The sequence below is a fragment of the Lycorma delicatula genome, chromosome 3 (genome assembly GCF_047948215.1).
Source record: "Lycorma delicatula isolate Av1 chromosome 3, ASM4794821v1, whole genome shotgun sequence".
In the NCBI taxonomy this organism is placed as follows: Eukaryota; Metazoa; Arthropoda; class Insecta; order Hemiptera; family Fulgoridae; genus Lycorma; species Lycorma delicatula.
The window spans coordinates 51,809,097-51,824,898 of NC_134457.1; the positions used below are offsets into that span (position 1 = coordinate 51,809,097).

The window sequence follows — 15,802 nt, forward strand, 5'->3', positions numbered from 1 at the left end:
ATACATTTTTATATTAAATTACAAGATGGCGAACAGTAGGAGAACGAAGGAGAAATTGCCATTTTTCCTAAGCATATTTTTTGTTTAGTTTTACAAGTAGAACCCGAAAACGTATAGCCAGCCCACCACTCTAGAAACATTCAGTTATACAAAATAATCGAAAATGTTCATATAAACATATGTTCTAAAATGCTGCGTTAGCGAGTTACGGCTAGTGAAAAATGTCACTGGAATTTCAGCTACACCGGTGAAATGAGGCCTTACTTAAATTTTTAGGACGTTAATTAAGGAGCAAAGTTAGTGATTTCTTATGGTTTGTGTCCTGAAAACTGAATAAAATAGATCCCAGAACCGTATCTGCAATAGTTTTTGAGATATCTGGGGTAAAGTCCAATAAAATGGGGTAAAAAATTCTGTTTTTTATGTTTGACATACAATAACTTTGTTAAACGGGTAATAAACACATAAAACTTTTAAATAAAACTTGTAGACAATTTAATTCTGAACAAAATCGTGTAAGTTAAGTTGAATAAAACAAAGAAAAGTTAGAAAAATTCTAATTTTATTAAGAAACAGTAGATTATTACATTTGTTAGAAAAGTATTTTATTTAATGTAAACAAAAACCAATCTTTTTTAGTGATGTGAAAAATCTGTAAAAACAAAATTTACTGTAAAATAAAAATAAATAAATAAAGATTACTTAGATAATATATTTTTATTAATGACAGAAATACAATAAATTATTTGAAAGATTATTATTTCAAAATAGGTAATAAAATAACAGCATTTGATCAACAATGCGCAATATGTATTAGTGTTTAAATCATTCTGTAAGGTACATTAAGTATATCGGGTACTGTGAACTGTGCTGCCGTTTCTATGAACTTTAGTTTGAACGTGATCGCTTTACTATTGAAGTAATGCTGTACTTATTTACAACAGACGCTGATATGGTATCCATTTTGGGTATGTATAATAGTAATGCTACAGCTGCTGCAGTATGATATGAAATACGTTTTCCGAATCGTTGGATTCCAAATCGAAAATCAATTAGTGCAACATTTCATAATCTTCGGGAAACAGGTTCACTACCTAGTATTCGAACCATCTATGATCTATCCAACACTATGATGTCATTGAAAAAAAAAGTATTATCGATGCTAGTCCAGGCATCAGTAAACGTCTTTCTAAGCGGAACGAACTTTTCGATAATTTGAAGGACATTTAAACAAAACAAGTTTTGTCCTTATCATAAACAGCCAGTTCAACTTCTACACCCAGGAGACGGTCCACTTCGCTTTGATTTCTGCAACTGATGGAAAACTAATCGAAACTCTACAAATATGTTTTGTTTAACGAAGGAAAATTTCACTCGAGATGTCGTCAACAAGTTACACAATGAATATACATGAACAGATGTAAATCCTCATGAAACGGTAGAAGGCAATTTTCAACACCGATTTAGCGTCAACGTATGTTGCGGCCTTCTTCACAATCAGCTGTTTGAACCGTTCATATTACCTGGCCGCTTAAATTCTGAGATCTACTTGCACTTTCTTCAAGAAGAATTGTCGCAGCTGCTTGAAGATGATCCTCTACAGCTGAGACGCAAAGTATAATTCCTGTGCTATGGCCCGCATTTCCATTTCTCTTGTGCCGTTTTCATTCACTTAAATCATCACTTCCCTGAGATATGGATCGTTGTGAAGGTCACCAAGATTCCTAGCCACCAAGATCGCCTGATCTAACATGTTTAGATTTTATCGTCTGGGGATGTGTGAAAAATATTGTAAACAAAACAAAAATGCATTCTTGCGAGGGATTAATTGTCCGCATTATGGATGCGGCTGAGCAACTTAAGAACGGCCCTGAAGAACAAAAAAGAGCAAAAAAACAGTACAGAAGCGTACCAAGAAATGTGTTAAAATGGCGGGATTATCTTAAAACATTTATTATAAAATGGTACGTATAATGCACTTTGATCCATTTTACTGTTTCTAAATAAAATTCGAATTTTTCTAACTTATTTTACACTATTTTGTTCAGAGTTAAATTGGCTACAAGTTTTGTTTAAAAGTTTTATATGTTTGTTACCCATTTAACAAAGATATTGTACACAAACATATAAAACAGGGGTTTTACCCCAATTTATTGGTTTTCAAAAACCAAGATTTCAAAAACCATTGCAGACACTGTTCTGGAACCAGTTTTATTGAATTCTTGAGATCAAAAACCATAAGAAATCACTAATTTTGTTCCTTATTTTATTCAAATCCGTATAAAAGTAACTGCCTTTACTAGGATTTGAACCTTAGAAGACGAGAGTTCTAAGGTTCAAATCCTAGTAAAGGCAGTTACTTTAAATGGATTTGAATACTAGATCGTAAACACCGATGTTCTTTGGTGGTTGGGTTTCAATTAACCACACATCTCAGGAATAGTCAACGTAAGACTGTACAAGAGTATACTTCGTTTATTCATACATATCATCCTCTGAGTAATAATACCTTACTGTGGTTCGGAGGCTAAATAAAATATATATATATATATATATATATATATATATATATATTTATTTAATGAATAACAAATGTTAACTACTATTTTATGATATGTTTTCTATTTTTCTATTTGAACATAGTAATCAGAAGCAACAGAAAAAAAATCAGAAGTAAAACTGTTTCCAATAAAATATTCAAAAAGTTTTGGTAAACTTTTTTATTTATTTTAGTGACTACAAGCCAAACACCCAATTAAAGTTACTAATGAAAGAAGAAGAAGCTTGTAGCGTATGAAAAATGCCAAGCTTGTCCGGTATTCGACACAGAATTTCCGGAGGAAATAGTTATAACATAAATTCTTCAATTCCAAAATGGTGAAAAGTCGCACTAAATTTTAAACTATTTTTATTTCCTCAGCTACAACAAATAAAAATTATTAATTAATCAAAAACTGTGAACATTTATTATAAACAATAAAAATACAGGTCTAAATATAAAAAATCAGATGTGAACACCATATGACTTCTTTGTACGCCTATTAAATTACATATACACATTTTGTTGTAAATGAAAAGTACATACATTTTTATTTCATTAATAACTTCTGATATTTTTTTCATTTTTTTGGTTGTATTATTATTATTATTGAATTGTTATTTATCGTAATTTATTTTTACAATCAGAGGTTAATAATTATTAATAAATTAATATATTTAAATTAAAAAAGAGATAAGTCTGGTTCCAACAGACGTGCCTTCCCCTTGTAAGATCAATATATTTCATTAATTAAAATTTTATTTGGCTGTAACTATGGAACCAATGAAAATAAGTACCACTTATGATATATCGTTCAGAAGCTCTCAATGAGGGCTTATTACTTGCAGTTAAGAAAAAGTCCAAAATCCAAATTTTGGGGGATTTTCGGCTTTTTGTACACTTTTGGTGCAGCCGATTGCAATCAACAGGGGAGGTGCACAAGTAGTTGTTACAACAGTTTTAAATCCAAAACTTCAACATACTACGGCTAATCGTTTTTTAGTTATGCGAGATACGTACGTACGTACACGTACATGCTTACGTACAGACGTCATGCCGAAACTAGTCAAAACGGATTCTGGGATAGTCAAAATGGATATTTCCGTTGAAATCTGAAAACCGAAATATTTCGCGATCACAATACTTCCTTCAGTTCGTACAAGGAAGTAAAATTACATTTCACTAAACGGCAGAATACTTTTATTATAAAATAAAACTCATTTAATTAAAAATCCAAAAAATTAAATACGACTAATTTTTCAGGAATCCTAAATTCCAGTTATTTATTTATATTTATAAAAAACTTTTTATTTATATTTAATTTAAAAAGATAAATCTATTCGACGACAAACCGAACCAAATTTTGTTTTGAATATAACCGGCTGAATAAACAGTTTCAGATCGTTTTCAGCCGAACAAACAATTATTAACAAATATTAAGAAGTATGTTTTTAAAAACTTTTTATTATACAATTTGATTGGGTTTGACGTTGCAAAACTGTTAAAACTGCCGGCTAACGATCTGGACATAAAATGAACATAGATGGACAATTTATTTTTCCACATTGATTTTATTTTATGGAAGATTTTACTATAATAATATACAAATAACGAGAATATCCCTAACTTTTATTAAATGTACAGAAGATCGTTTCGGTCTTGTAAAATAATCACGACTTGTATTAAAGGGATAATCAGAAAACACATTGGCAGCACTGATATCGGGATGTTAAGTACTACGACAACCGGTCTTCAGCGAACTCAGTAAAAATAGTACTTTTTTTATGTTACTTGAAATTTACTCGACTGGACCGGCAGAATCAAGGCAATGTAATTGTTATTACTGGTGATGACCTTCGTCATGATGATCCAAGCATCTTTCTTTTGGCAATTCGTAATAAAATTTACCTTGTGATTCCTGATTTAACAGTCTTCCTTCAGTTTTTATCTTTCTTATTTTTTTCAATATCACAAAACGACAGTACATTATTTTTGCTAACAAAACTAAACTTGTTAATACTTTTTTTAATGATAAAGCTCTCGGGAACATATTACATCATTTTAGCAATCAAAATCACTCTAAATACACGTGCCGACCATAATTTAACTCTCTTGTACTTTCGTAACTGTTATTGCTACCTACTAGTTTTTCTATATGTAAATTAATATATAATGAATTAAAAAATTCTCAGGTTATCAAAAAAATGTTGCTCATAAAAAAAGTTTTAAAAAGCCGATAACATTTCGTACATTCATACGCGAGTATTAACTTTTTTAAATAGTCTACAGGTAGGGCAGATACATGTCCCGAAAGATAAAAATATATATGTAACCTATTTGAATATCACCTATACAATAGCCTAACGTAATAACAGTGATTTAATTTTACTATCCTGAAAAATAAGAAATAATATCTAGTTATAAAAAAATATGAGTATTGTACATTTTTTGTTATGAATGAAACTAATATATATATATATATATATATAATTAAGAGGCAATTTATTTGTTCAAGCCAAAGTAATTGTATTTTTTTTTTTTTTAAGTAATTGAATAAATACTGTCAGTTAGAGAATAAATATGTCTATTAGTATATCATGAGATAATGAAATATTCTTTAAATGAGAACCAGCTAAACCTAATATCTTATCGTACGTTTTTTGTTTGTTTATTACGTAAGTTCCAAACACAATTATCGAAAACAATAAAAAATTACCAAGAATTTTTAGTAAATTTAAAAAATAATAAATGTTAAAAATTACTTTAAATTGTAGGACCGATGGAAATTTACCGAAAGAAAAATTTTTTATTTTAACCATAGATTATAGAAAATCTTTAACAATTTAATTAAACATAAATTAATGAAATGCTTGGTTTTTTTAATGTTGGGTGATTATTGATTAAAAATAATTATTATCAAACGAATTAATTGGAAGTTTTCCGTCCAGTTTTAAAGTGATTGAATTGATTTTAACGAACGTTCGTTGAACTACAACAGAAATTAATTTGTAAGTATAAGGAGTAATTTGTTTATGGATTTGGGCGATGAAATAATATGACAAATATCTTCAAAATTTTCTTTTTCTGAAACCCTGACCGTGTTGATTTTATACTAAAATCGGGTCAAACGATGAAAGATTTAATTTTTTAAAAAAATCTGATGTGGACACTACATGACTTCCTTGTACGCCTATTAAATTACATATACACATTTAAAAAAAATAAAAAGTACATAAAATTTTATCTCATTAATAACTTCTCATATTTTTTCATATATATATTTTTTTAATTATTATTGAAATATTACTTATTGTACATTTTTTTACAATCAGAAGAAGTTAATAATTATTAATAAATCATATATTTAAATTAAAAAAAGGAGATGAATTCTAATTCGAACCGATGTGACTTCTCCTTGGAAAATCAAAATATTTCGTTACATAAAACTTTGTTTGGCTATAACTCTGGAACCAATAAAAATAAGTACCACTTATGATATATCGTTGAAAAGATCACAATGAAGGCTTATTACTGCAGTTAAGAAAAAGACCAAAATCCAAATGTTTTGTCTTTTGGGCTTTTTTGAACACTTTTGGTCCAATCGATTGCAACCAAAACGGGAGGTGCACAGCTAGATGTTACAACAGTCCTAAATCCAAAATCTCAACATACTACGGCTAATTGTTTTTGAGTTATGCGAGATATATACCTATGTACAGAGGTCACACCGAAACTAGTCAAATTTATTCAGGGATGGTCAAAATTTCCGTTGAAATCTGAAAACCGAAATTTTTCGCGATTTTCCTTATACGAAGTACAAGGAAGTAAAAAAATAGTTTAACATAATATAAAAGAAGAAAATTAAATAAAATTATTTATAGTAACGTAAGAGTTTATTTAAGGGTCAATAACCAAATTAGGCATTCTATTTTCTCATTAGAAGTCTAATCTAGCACAAATAGTTTATTACAAAGAATACAAAATGCATTACATAAAATATACATGATTTGTGGTATTTTATAGAAAACCCATATCATGTATCGACAAGAAAAAGTGGGTGAGGATGTGGTGAGTCAGCATAAACTGGAGGGCGATGAAATAAAACAATCATTGGTCTTAATAGATTAGAATTCTTAAAAAAAAGTTGAGAGAAGTAAAACTGCTTTTGATAGATTAAAAGGAGTTTTAAATGACACAAAAGTAGAACTTATCACTTCACAAGCGTATTGCTATAATGAAATCAAATAATTACTCCGTTAAAATATCACGAAAAATAATAAACTACACCGTATGCAAAATGTTTAGAGACAAATAGGGGTGAGTGATTATTTATACAATAAACATCTTAAAATAGCAACCTTAGTTTCTATACTATAGTGTCCCACTTGAAATGCCCTATTTTTATTTAACTATATCTCCCAAAATATTACACGTATTGATATGAAACAAAAATTAAATTAAAGCCTGTCTTATAAGTTGTAACGAAAAATCACATTACATCGCACCACTTCCACATGTGCCCCACCAGTCATACGAATAACATCCAGCTGATAGGCGATTTCTTGCCATTTCTGGTGTGATATTTTAAATGGCATTCCGAATGTTCTCACGCAGTTCCTCGATAATAAATAAATTGCTAATTTTGAGGTATAAACCCTGTCTCTGACATAACCCCAGAAAAAAACGCCCAGAGAGGTAATGTCTGGCGAATTGGGTGACCAGGGAATTGAACAATTTTTACCAGTCCACCTTCCCGGAAACGTTTCATCCACCTTTTCCCTTACCTCAAGGAGCCGGTGCAAGAGAGCCCCATTTTGCTGGAAGATAGGATGCCTATCCTCAATTTTTGGAACGTAAACTGCTTCAACACGTCAAGATTCCTGGAAAGTGGATTAGAAGAAGTGGTTATTATCTCCCATAATTGTACGTTTCACTAGTACGCATCGATGTATTTATTTATTATATACAATTGTCAACATCCCTAGGAAATGAATTTGGCGCGATGTCATGTAGTAAATAAACAATGTTTTTAAATATTTTTATCGTGTAAAAATTCAGTTTTGAATTCACTGGAAACATATAATTTTAAATTATATTTTATGACGTAAAACCGAAAATCGGTAATTTTTCAAGCTGAATTAAAAAGGTACAACTTTTTCTGCAAAAACTCAAACAAATGTAATAAATTACGAATGTAATTTAAAAAGAATACATTTTACCTGAAAACTCTTTTCGTAAAATCTATAGAAATTACTTTGCTTCCAAAACCCCTTTCTTTGCTATCAAAAATGAATTCATTTTGATTGAACATGATTCTCTGACTATTCTTTCCTGCCGTTCCATTTTTTACAAATAATTTGGTAGATTAATCGCACTGATAATAAATTATTTTTGTTACAATTTTCAATTTTATTTTATACGTTGTGTGATGTTTTTATTACAAAATTATATTCATCAGCAATAGATATTAATCTATATCAATAAACAAAATTTTTAGTCTGAGTATTTTAATCGAAATTACGTAAATCAGATTTAAGTGGTATTTTCATCATTTAAAGTATTATACAGACGCCTTATAACATTTATTGAGGCTATTATAAAGATAATTTGTATTATCATAATAAGAATAAATATTCATAATTTCACTTACTACAAAGTTCAAATTACACGATTATGATGACAAAAATAAGTCAATATTAATCACGAATGATTTTTAATGAAACTCCTCAAGACTGTTTGTTGAACAACGGTGGAAAGTATGTCGTTTAAAAAGTTAGTGCTCTCATATAGGCTATACACACTTAAGAAAAAATATCTAGACGAGGACGTGTTGAATCTTCAATAAAAAAAAATCAAATGCTAATGACATTTGAAGCTAAATGTAAAGAAATTTTAGATATCTTTGAAGAATTTTGAATGCAAAATGAACTAATAGAATGATAAATAAGGAATTAGTTTTCAAGTATAAGGAAAATTTATAAACACAAATCAAAAGGTGAAAAACGTATTTTTTTTTTGTAATAAAATTTTATTAAGGCATAAAAATTTATTAAACATCAAGCTTAGTTTTCCCCAAATTTAATCTAAAAAATAAAACTCATCAAATAACGATTTAAAGATCGTTAATTCCTTTAAGATTTTCTAATCTTAAAGTAAAATCACAAATTTCACGATCTATTTCTGAAATATTTTTTTAAATTCAAACATTTGGCCATAATGGTAAGCTGCCATAAATCATTTAGAATAGGGAGAAGGTTAAAAAATAAGGTTTATAAAAATTTTAATCGTGTACGGTATTTTAACAGAAACCTTTTTAAAAAGATTCATTAACTGTTAATCTAGTAAATTTTTTGACGTTCTCAAATATCAATATTAAAATTATATCGAAAGTAAATAACTGTTATTTAAATTATCAATTAATTCGATAAATTTAAATCGCTTTTTAACAAGTTCTTTTTTTATAAAGAAGTCTCAAATGAAGACGAAAACTTTTGGATTTGCAAAGAAAATTGGGTAAGGTTGGGTTGAAGATAAATTAAAAAATTACTAAGTCTAGAGGCTAAGTACACAAGAAGAAGAGTAGTTAAAAATAAAGAGAGAGAATGTTGCAGTAGTTGTTTGAATATTGACGAAGTCGATTATATATCTAGAGAATGATACTGTGACAAAAAGATGATATTGTTGGATTTTTCAACGGAGGATGTTACAATAGAATTCTGAAAGCGAATTTACACTTAACAGCTGTAAAACATTTAGAAATAGAATATTAAATCAGGAATTACTAAAATAGTGCGCACTTTTACCTTCATAATATTACTTTATTCTATGGAAGTGAAAAATGATCATTAACTGAAGAGGACACAAATAACCTCCCGGCATTATTAATAAATATCTTCGAAAAATTCTAATATAAGGAGGACTGACAGAATGATCGATGAGGAACTAGCTATTAAAAGGGAAGAAAATAAAGAAGTACAAATTAAAAGATGAAGATGACACTGAATTAACATACGTTGAGAAAACGTCTTGAAGTTATAGAAAAAGTGTGTTTCATTGAAATCTGGGAAATGTGATTAAGAGGAAAACCTAACATGATCAAGCGAAAGAGGATTTAAAAAGAGGAAGGTGATGAAGGTGAAAGCATGAGAAAAGTACACCTCGTCTAAGAAAAGATTGCCTCTCGTGGAGATAACAAAATAGACTTTCTATTCCCACTTAAAAAAATGCATACCAAAACTAAAGCATTCACTTGCAACTTCCTAAAAGTGGGGTCATAATAAAAAAAAGAAAAACAGATAAGTTAAGGTAAATTTAAATTTATGATATTAGTTAAATTTTATTATTAGATTAACTTAATTAGATCTATTATTAAGTTTTACTGTATTACTTAACGAGATAAACTGAGATATTACCGTTTTAATAAGAAATAAATTGATTTCGCTAATTATACACCCTAATTTTTCAACCCAAAAAACTTTTTCATATACCTACTTCCTTTCAGCAAATTAAAAAAAAGAAATATTCCAAACTGCCCTCTTTACTAAAAAAAATCTACCAAGATTTATAAAAAAATATTTTATGCGTCGTTTCTGATTTTCTCAAAAAAGTTATGTTTTTTTATATGAAAAAAAATATGTTTTTTACACTGAACAGTTCGTTGAAAATTTTACATAAAAAATCACAATCGAAAATAAGCAGATTTTTGTTTTTTTTTAAGATGGAGTTTCATCTTCAGGAAGTTTTATATAGAAACTTATTAAAGCTGATATATGTTTGTTAAAATGGTAATAGAGCCCTATTTTTGCTTACTTTTTTTCAAGCCTCCCGGACCGCCGTTAGATATTGCTTAAGAGAATGAGATGACATAACATTTTGTAAGTGTCCAAATGTCATATCTGACCCGAATTCGAACTCGGGGCATCCCGATGAAAAGCCGATACGCTACCATTCACACAACGAAGGCCGGCATTTTACTTACCTAGGCGATGGTAAATTTAGTTTTAGATAATTAGTTGATTTTCAGAAAACAAAGTTGAGGCCTTGTGCTATAAATAGCAGCGCAATGAGGAAAAAGTCATAGAGAAAGTTGAGAAAACATGATTACGTAGGATATAAGGGTCTGAAAAGACCCTTACTTACGTGAATATCCAATAAATTATTTTTTCATGATATTCTTTCTGTAGTAAAATACAGGAAATTTATGAAGTCATCAGTCCGAAAACTGGTTTTACCCAGCCAGTGTATTAGCTACCTGCTGCTTCCTATGCAATGATATATATATATATATATATATATATATATATATATATATATATATATATTAATTGATGAAAATAAAACATTACCAGTGATATTTTAATAAAATATTATCAGAGATGGATTTTAGGGTTAAAAGCCTCAACCTTTTAATAATAAATAAATTTGAACTTTCTAATAAATAAATTAAACATGGTTTTTCTGAAGAGTAAACGTACAGGCCTGCATTATTTAATATTTTTTATTTTTATTGTCAACAACATTGATATAACCATAAATTAATTTACTTGTTTCGTAATTCTTTTTTCAGTGATCTGAATTTTATAAAATATTAAAGAAAACACATGCTTGAAATTTCTTTAGTAAACACCAAAGTACTTTTTAACTATTTAAAAACAAAACAAAAAATATTTTTAAATTCTTTTTCTAAACAGTTTTACGCTCATTTTTTAAAATTCAAAATAACATTCAAAAAATGATTGGCCAATTAAAAGGAAAATATACATTTCATTATATAATAAACTTAAAGATAAGATTTCAAAATCATTATCAAATTAAATGCACTTTCTTATAAAACCATATCAAAATAATACTACTTAGCCTTTATAATTTGTAACATATTCCTTATCAATTTAACTAACAATGGAAATTCGGATCCGCCCGCAGCCCATGATGACAATAATCATCATTTTAACAAATTTTAAGAGTGCTGTACTTTTTCCCCTCTATATATATTAAGATGGAATAATTAGTGTTTTTATCTGAAGAACAAAAGCTTTATATTGAAGTGAAAAATAAAAATTACACAACAATATAAACGTCGAGGGTTCATTTATCAGGATGAAATTTCTAATTATTATCTTATCCTATTTCTACTCGATGAACTAAAGCAATAAATAAATATAATCAATGGACTAATCACTTTTTTTAATACAACCGCTCAGAATGAATAAATATTTTGTACGATTACAATAAACGTTAACGGTCTGTAAAACTATTAAATAATAATAATTATACGATAATCAGAGTCTATTCATACTAAACATGTACAGGATTTAAAAGATGTTTTTATGGCCTTGAAAATTTAAATACCTAGCATGCATATAAATATAATAGTGACGTATCAAATTAAAGTACTATTAACTTACCGTACCTGGTTTTTAAAAAATTATCAACGTAGACAATACCTCTATTTATGCGAACATAGCAATAAAAATGTTATACTCATTTTGCAATTACACAAAAGCACAAGAAACATAAAATTATTTTTACCGGAGTTAACTGATAATGACTATAAAACGAGAATAATTAATTGCTGTATTAAGAATGAATCGATTGTGATCGATTTGTATATTCATAACCATTGATAAAAGGTTGGAAATAATGTTCACTAAGCGTATCACACAACACTGTTTTATTTCAAGTCGATATTGTACTAAGCTACATAAAACTGATAAGATATAAAATATTGTTACGAATCCGATAATACGTGTATTAGTTATTCTGAATCACGTCTCGCACATAATGAAAGTACACGGTGTAAAATTAATTCCACGAACTGTGATAAGTTTATCGTATACTCCATTAAATTTGCTGCTAGCTCGTTGAATTTATTTCTTACTAATACCGTATTTTCTATCGACTTAAATTTTTACTAGATGTCGCAATCTGAGCCTTACACTCCCACTACAACATGTAAACACTCACTATCTCTCTTTCTTTCCTAATCTCTCTTTCATTTCTCATTTAAACAGACTAATGATATATAACTAATAACTTTTTTGTTAAAACTGCACGTGACTATTAGGGAAATTTCTTATTAAGTCTTACTGTTTTAACTACAACATAACCTACAGTAAAACTTATCCGGTATAACAATAGCACACATTGGTATTAAATGATAAAGAAAGCTCTAGTACAAATTTGTTCAGCGTTCCGTAAGTTCTTTAACTAACGAAACTTTTCTAGCGTAATACGGAAATTGGTGTTTAAACAGAATGTTAAGTAGTAAAGCCGAAAAACATGTAGGCGACTCGACATAAGTCCTTCCGTAAATTACCATAGCCAGTTTCAACTTATAAGGAAAGTGATGAGTGAAGTGGTTTCTTGATGAGTGAACAGTAGGGCCGATCCCCCATCAGGAATACGATATGACGAAGTTACCTAGACGCGACATCGTTTCTGAGCCTAGAATATTGTTTTAAATGTACACTCTCCCACCAGTACAAAGGCTACGCTACCGCGACGCAACCTAGTGACAACCAGTTGTGGGAAACCGAACTTGTTCGACCTCTGTATGACTAGTTTCGCGATAACCATGGCGGAAGAAGCTGAAAATGTTGCCTTCGTTTTGAAAGATGAGAAATATCCTTGCCTGTATAATTATAACCTGGCTGAGTACTCGCGAAGGGACGTAAAAGAAAAATTATGGGCGGCAATTGCAAAACAAGTAAACAGTACTTGTAATCAATATATTAATAAATATTACATTGTATTGTGATAAGAAACACGTTTTATTCTTAAAAAATATAATAATATGACTGCAAGAACATAGTTTCCTTCATTTCAAACAATACTTCCATTGCCATGGAAGGGATCCTACTTCTGATATGAAATAATTAGCTAAGTGAGTATGTAAGGCCTGCACAGGTTGTGTAGGTGTAGGGATAGTTTCTGGTCTGACATTAGATGGTGCATCTATAATATTTTCAGGTAATTCAGAAGATGGCAGATACACACGACCTTCTCTTTTCTGAATAAAGTTATGAAGAAAACAACAAGCTTTTATTATAAGATTAATTTTGTATTCACTGTGACACTGAACAATATTCCTAAGTACAGGGAACTTTTGAACCAACATTCCAAACGCACATTCTATAGTTTATCTTCCTCTGCTTAATCCATAATTGAAAACATGTTTTGTGTTATTTAGTGATCGCTGAGGATATGTCCTCATAATATAACGTTTCAATGGAAATGCTTCATCATATACAAACAAAGTAGGAAGGAAAAATTGTTAAACTATTAGGTAAAACATTGAATTGGGTATATTTAATCCAACTCACTGCAACCACTGTCCCAGTTTTGAGGCATCAAAAATGTCACCATCACTATTTCTACCAGAGAAAGCCACTTAAACCAAAATAAAGTTTCCAACTGCATCACTACATGCCGTTAGCACTAAAGAGTGATACTACTTATAATTAGAATTTAATGAAACTGTGTTAGTAATTTTTTGTATTCTAACACGTTTGCCGTTGATGGCACCAACAACAATTTGGCAGATTCCATAGGTCAGAAAATCTATTTCTAATTAAGAACCATTCTTCTTCAGGTGGTATGGTCATGTATTTAAGTGGTAGTGCATCCCATATTGCTTTTGTTGTCTCACAGGTCACTTTTCCAATTATTTCCCCAACAAAATAAAATTCCAGAACATTGAACATACATCCACTTTCAAGGTACCTAAAAGACGTAAATTTATCTGTAGTAATAATTTTTGTAATACACTACATCTTAATAACAAAACTTTCAATACACATAAATAATTATCTTTACACGTCATACAGTATATATGATAAGTAAATACAGCTACAGTGGGTATGTATTTGTTTTTCAGTTACACAATGTAAAGAAAAGTGGAAGAATCTGCAGTCAGTTTTTTTCAGAAAGAGGAAACTTCCTTCAAGTGGTGAAGGCAGAAAATCAAGTAAACCATACTATTTACATGTTTATATGCAGTTCATAATTCAATACATAAATCTGCAGCTTCCTCTATGAATCATAAGACCTTGCCAATGGTGAGGGGGCTTGAATGCTCAGTGATACAGAGTAGCTGGACTAAAGGTGCAACCATACTGGAGAGGTATCTGTTGAGAGCCAGACTAAGAAGTAATTCCTGAATGAGGGCAGCAGCTCTTTCAGTAGTTGTTAAAGATCGTAGGTCAGAAGAACTTAAACGGTCATATCAACATCACTCAATCTTCTGAGTACTGCGCAGCTGAAAGCAATGGAAAGCTACAGATGGTTTTTTCCAAGAAAATGTAACTCACTGAATTTTCATGTAACAAATATGGAGGCGCCTTCCTCAGTAAAATATTCCAGAGATAAACTAGTCCCCTGATTGGATCTCTGGGTGGGACTACTAAGGAAAGGGTGACCAGAAAATTAAAAAATAACATTCTACAAGTCATAGCATCGAATATTAGAAGTCTAAAAAAGGTTGGTAGGTTTAAAAATTTAAAGAGGAAAATGGATAGGTTAAATGTAGATGTAGTAGGAATTAGCAAGGTTCAATGGGAAGAGGAAAAAGACTTTTGATCAGGTGATTTTAGAATAATTAACTCAGCTTCAAATAAAGGGCAGCCAGGAGTAGGTTTTGTAATGAACAAGAAGATAGAGGATAGATAAGAGAGCAGAGTATTTCAAAATGCATAACAACAGATTATTTGTAATAAGAATAAAATCAAAACCTAAGCTGACAACAATTGTAAACATCTACATGCCTACAAGTGCCCATGATGATGATGATGAGGTAGAGTGTGTATACAAGGAAGTTAATGAAGCAATTAAATATATAAAAGGGGGTGAAAATTTAATAATAGTTGGAGATTGGAATGCAAGGATTGGAAAAGAAAAGGAAGGAATATTGTGGGTGAATATGGGCTGGACAAAAGGAATATACAAAGTTATGCACAAAGTAAAATTTAGTAATTGCCAGCACTCAGTTTAAAAAAACATAAAATGTTTGGTATCAGATAGATATCATGGTTAAGCAAAGATTTAGAAATCAACTTGTTGACTGCAAATCATATCCAAGGAGTAGACATTGATAGTGACCATAATTTAGTGATAATAACCATAATAATAATGGCCATAATTTAGTGATTTAAAAACTTAAAGAAAAGGTGTCAGATGTATCAGTAGAATTTACAGAAGGTTGAGGAAAATGAGGTAAAGAAGACTTTTGAGGAGAACATCCCAAGAGGTCTGAGTAAAAAACATAAG

General features: G+C 29.8%; 1 protein-coding gene across 2 annotated transcripts in view; it reads right to left on the bottom strand.

Moving 5' to 3' along the window:
* The window catches only part of LOC142321591 (uncharacterized), a 52,199-nt gene extending 39,219 nt beyond the window's left edge, over positions 1-12,980 (bottom strand). The window contains exon 1 of one of the 2 annotated variants that reach the window (XM_075359811.1): positions 11,949-12,980. The gene's annotated coding sequence lies outside the window, so the exon portion shown is untranslated. Of the gene's footprint in view, positions 1-11,943 lie in introns of both variants that reach the window. The other variant, XM_075359812.1, reaches the window with a different exon arrangement.
* Positions 12,981-15,802: the final 2,822 nt, after the last annotated feature.